Raw genomic sequence first — 6,006 nt, 5'->3', positions numbered from 1 at the left:
ATCGAACAGAATCATAAAACCTGGCACAAATCCTTAATATTCACACTACGGGCTAAGAGGATAACGCAAAAGGGCTTCCATAGGATCTTCCCCGTTCAACCTTGTATATGGAAAATAAGCAGTACTACCAACAAATCTTGTTCTTCCTTCTCTAGCCCTGGTGCAGTTTATTGAGGAAAACCCTTCTTCTTCTATTCAATTTAGACATGACCAAATTTTAAAATTAGAAGAGGAAAGAGAAAAAGCCAAAGTTATTCATGCCAAACATCAGCAAATCATCAAATCATCCTTTGATTTAGTCTCATCCGGTGCAAAACAATTTCAAGTTGGTGATTTAGTTCTGAAATGGGACAAAGCCCATGAGGACAAGGGAAAACACACCAAGTTCCAAAAGATGTGGCTTGGGCCATTTCAGATCTGTGAGAAGATAGGCCATTCAACCTTCATATTACAATATTTATCAGGTTTGAGAGATGCTCTCCCTGTTAATGGCCTTATCTTAAAGAAATTCTTCAATTGAGAAGGTAACCCCTTCTCCCCCTTTTTTAGAATTTTGTAGTTTGTAGGATCATTAGAAAATAAAGTTGTGAGATATCTACCATTGACCTTTGTTGTACTTGAAAGTGGCTCAAAACAGAGTAGGGTTGATATTTACTTTTAAAATAATAGAGATCTTAAACAAAAGGGATAATTTCTGGGAAATTAGGTGTAATTGCATTCTGAAAACTACATTTCAATTTTTGTGAATGCTTCTCAAAGTTTAGAAATATTGTAAATCATTTTATGTTTTTAAATTGGTCACAAAACGGTTATCAATATCAGAATAGAAACTAATCCAACTTCAGCATATTTAACTCTTACCTTGTCATCCATTTACTCTTAAGGAGAAAATTGTCCATCCCACTCACCAAAGCTTATGATTACTCAGAGTGTAATTCTAAAATATTTGATATAAAAGATAAGAGGTCTTATTACAAGCCTGCTTACCATGATCATAGGGAAATAGTTTAACCGACATTACTAATACTGCATACCAAAACAGGGTAATGGATTAGAATTATAAGACAAGGGGTCTCATCATGAGCCAGCTTGTTCGGTTAAATTACTACCAGTGAATGGCATTGTCACTAAGCTGGTCACCAAACCAGGACAATGGCTTTTTATCTTACAAAATAGCAGAAAAGTGGAAAAGAAATGCAAAATATGAAAAGTATGTTTTGAATTCGTTCTGATAATCATACTCTGAAATGAGCAGGACAATGGACAATAGCATGGTTAAAAAGGTATCCCTATCCAAACTATGAACGTTTGCTGGCAGCAGAGGCTCTACCTATGACAAAGGAGTCAATTCTAAAAGCTGATTTGGAAAGGTTTTCTGTTTTATCATTATCAACCAATAGAGGCCAATTTAGAACTTAGAATGTATCTAATTTTAAACAAGAGAGGAAATTAGCAAAGATAGTTTTATTTTATTTGGAATGCATATATACCTAGTTATATTAGAATTTTCCCCTTTGATGAGAACTCTATTTTGAAAAAGTTTAAATATTTCCATACTTTTCAGAGATAACTGTTTCTTCCAGCGAATCGCCAATTGTTGTGCTCTACAACAACCCCCCATTTCATACCATTTTAATCATAAAACTATAATATGAAATGGGTCCCTTTTTGTTTTTAATTGGTATCAACTTTGTATCATTCAAAAAGGTCCGAAAAACAAAATGAAAGCATTATAAAAAACCTTTTTGACAAACCAATTATTTGGTCTTATAATATAAATAATTAATCTTTTATCATTGCGATAAAGCGATCGCAAGATCGCATATCGCAATGACAAAGGAAGCATAACTTAAAGGCCCGTTGGTTTTCTCCGATGCGATGACATGCAGTAGGCTATCGGATATCGGCAATAATAAGTTCTTATAACAAAAGTGCCTCCTGCTCCGATGCGATGTGATTAAATGCTCTTCACTCCGATGCGATGCGATCACATCCCTTTCACTCTGATGCGATGCGATATCGCTATCGGTGATCGGGGATATACCATGCATGCCTTTTAAAGTGCCCATACTCCCAATGCGATGCAATGCGATATCGCTATCAGCGATGGGGGATTTCAAAAGGTGCCAATACAAAGATTTAAGTTTTCCCCGACACCCGATTGCGATAAAGCCAATAGCACAAACTTCAAAAAGCCGTTAAAGCAGAGGTATTACGATTAATTCGTATTTAAGGCCTTATCTTTCAAACAGTGATTCACCTGCGCTCAACTGCCAAAACGTCCAAGGCACGCTTAAACAAATCATGCGGCCGATAAGAGATATGATGAGCATTTAAAGGATTGGCAGGTTTTAATGGCCATTTAATGAAATAATAAGCTTAAAAAAATCTTCTCATAGATTGTATCCGCTGCCACTTTAAGTTAATCCCTCATCATGCATTGATCAATATATCTCACTCATATTTGGTTTTCGCTACCAATTCTCTGTGTTACGCTTATTTCCACTACTGTGCATAATTTTTCCGAAGTAACAGATTCAAGCAGAATGGGGAATAAGTCTAAGAAAACTGCAATCGCTTCCACTGCACCAGCCACAGGACAAGCCATCGCTGATCCAGCAACTAAAAAGAAAGGATTAATATCTGATACTACATGTTCAGGACTTGGCAAGACCACTTGGCAAAGTACCTATAATTTGATTGAAATTGAAGAACCAAAGGTGATGGTAGTGCAAGCTACAGCGGGTTCCAGTAGAAAACCTGATAGTACTTTGAAAGACTTGGCCGACTCTTTCCTTCATTGGATAGCGGCTCGGGAACAAATTCTCCCATATACGGATGTAGTAAAGTCGGCAATTGAGGAAATCCCAATCACTGACAGAACTTTCTGCACCAGAGATGGTAGGATCTTCGGTTCATTCAAGGCTAATGATTTGAGGCAAATGTATCATTTGCCTGAGTTAGAAAAGAAGTACAACAAGGCATTTCTGGAGAAATTCCGAAGTGAGAACGAAACTGAATCCGAACCCATTCGGGAATGGAGGCAAAATCCGGTGAAACACAAGCATGAAACTTCCGGTAAGTACTCTGTTGATTCTCTATGTTCTCTGTATTGTTATGCTGGGATAATGATGTGTAGATTGTGGGGGTTGCACGATTCTTCTAATTTCACCATAGAAATGGTTCCCTTGATGGAAGCGACATGTAATAGTGAGATTATGGATTGGGCAACCATACTGTCAGATAAGCTAGCGACAGCAGTTCTTAGTTTTATAACTAAAACTTCCATCTCAGAAAGGTTTATTCCCCCATTCTACTACAGTGCTTATATACTAGATACCCTGTGTTTTAATTCTGAGTTTCCTATACTCGGCTGGAGGTGGACTGTGCAAGACCCCACGCCTATTCACATATACCATCATAAATTGTGGAAGACCTCCTATAAGCACCATTTATACCAAGTCTGCAATGGCTTCATGTTACCCATTCATTATTCTATTTTTAATAAACCTGCTCCCAAGATTTCTTACCAAGCAGGGATCGATTTAACATCAATAGGAAGATGGTTCGGAGAGGAGAAATTTACTTATGTAAGAATTTTCAGCAGCCAAGCCGAACCTCATGTCCTTCCTTTGTACATACCTGACAAACTGCTGGCAAGGGAGATAGCCTATTAGATTATTGCCGAAGGAGTTACACAAACTCTGAAGAAAAATAAGAAGCAGGTCTGGCCCTCCTTTCCTCTGAGATGTGGTGTCTACACTTTGCCTGATTTCAAACATGCAGAAAAAGAAGCTACGAAATGAAATCATTGACTCTAGCGACTCTCCCAAATAGGCGATTTGATCCCAACAAAGTCGCCTATAATGCACTTGAACAGGCTAAATTGACAAAGTTTGATCATGTAGAAGATAAATTTGATGACCTGTTCTCTTCGGCTGAATCAATGTATCAAGTTAGATCGCTAGCCATAATGGAATACAAAGATGAAGGGTTAGTTGAATTCAACAGACTTAGAGAACAGAGGTTGCAAACTCTGCCTCTAGATCTGTTAGCAACAGCCCCAGAAACAAGACCAAGCGAGCCTGAATAGAGACATACTACGGAACCTCCGGTTACAACAAAAGAACAGGAGAAAGTGCAGGAGGAAACCTAGAACAAAGAACATGAGAAAGTGCAGGAAGAAACCCAGACTAAAAGGCAGGAACATAGCAACATAGAGATAAATGTGGATACTCAAATTGATCCCAATTTGCTCTAGGAATGGCAGCAATTTGATTCAATTATCAGTAATCTTGAGTGCTCAAAAGACACCGAAACTTCAAAAGTGGCAGATACACAGGAGACCACTTCAAAACAGGTTCCAACTGGAACCAGCGGCCTACCCAGCTCAAAGGAAGTAGAAATAATCCCAAAGGATCCCTCTGATCAAATTATTTTGCAGATAGAAGAAATCCCTCCTTTGGATGTCTTCTATAGCCCAAGACACAAAGTCGTGGTAAAACGACAGAGGAAGAGGAGAAGGATTGATCAACCTTCCCTTTTCCCAGAACAGACGGTCACGGGCAATGTGGTTTGGAAGGAGGAATTTGACCCCACTGATGACCTAACAAAGCTATCACAATATGCTGGAGCCTATTCGGCAGCAACAATAGACAAGGAATCAGAGGTGATTCTTTTATTAAAAACAAAAGACCAGGAAATCTTTTTATTGCAAGCACAGCTAACAGAAGCACAGCAGAAAGCGGAACATGCAGAACAGCAATTGTTAACACAATAGCAAATAAATAATCAATTAACTCAACAATTGCGAGAAGAGAAACAGAGGATTAACCACAGCGCAGTCCAGAAGCAGAAAGAGTTGTCTGAGGCCTTGGCACAACTGAGGGCAGCAAATGAACAAATGCTGAAGACAAAAGATGAGCAGATTGCTCAACTATCAGCGCAGCTTGAGAAGACAAAGGGCGTTCCACAGATATCCGAATTCAAATTAGAAGCATTACAGATAAATAAGGCATTAATAACACAAATCAAGCTTCTATGTCAACAAATCAACCAGGAGGAACCATTATGCGAATTGACGGCATCAATAAGTAAACAAACAGAAAAGGCTAGAACATAATTGGATCAAGCTGAAGAAACATTAACTGAATTTCTTGACTGGCAAGATACCAATCAGGGACAAGCGGCAAATTTACCAAGAATTTTAGAGTCACATAAAGAAATATTGTTTACAGAATGGCAGTCCCAGTTAATGAAAGCAGAGAGGGCAATTTCAAGATGCAAATCAACCACAAGTAATTTGGTTGAATTGGTTAATAATACTCTCTACTTGTCAAATATGATTTCCCAATGCACTCCAGGTAAATTCACAGCTGTGAAAACATTGGAGCAGTCATGTTATCCAGATCTAGAGGAAAAGGGGAGATTAATTGTTGGAATTAACAGTTTAACATGGGACACCTATTGGTTCTTCTTGGTAAAACCACACAGTCAAATAGCCGCCCTCAAATGCCTTACAGATGCAATCGGGTATATTATCCCCGATATTCAGGATGCCACCTATGCCGCCCAGCTTAACTCTCGCCTCAACAGACCGCCCGAAGTGGAGCCAATGCTTGTGATAAGTCAGCTCAAGTTTAAAGGCAAACAGCCTACTTGATGATTCATGTCGCCGACTGCTAGGTTACTGAGAAGAATATATTCAAGATCATTTGATACCAATTAAGTAGGATTTCAGTTTCATAGATAGTTAGTTTAATTTAGTATTTATAGACCCTTTAATTGTTTTGGAAAGGGTCGTAAAGTTTTGTACTTGACTTAAAACCTGAAGTTGCACTACTGTACTTCAGGCATATTCTTTTATAAAACTAGACCAATCATTCTGATTTTGGCAAAGAAGCTTTTATGCAAATGTGCACTATTGTCTTTGTTTGAAAGTATTTCTGCGTTAGAGGAAGAATTTCAAATAGCGATTGATATTGGAGAGTGACTCGTAGCTCATAT

The sequence above is a fragment of the Pinus tabuliformis genome, chromosome 3_2, assembly GCF_031772625.1.
Source record: "Pinus tabuliformis cultivar Carrire ecotype Pingquan chromosome 3_2, CPIR1, whole genome shotgun sequence".
NCBI classification, from domain to species: domain Eukaryota; kingdom Viridiplantae; phylum Streptophyta; class Pinopsida; order Pinales; family Pinaceae; genus Pinus; species Pinus tabuliformis.
This window is presented reverse-complemented; position numbering follows the sequence as displayed.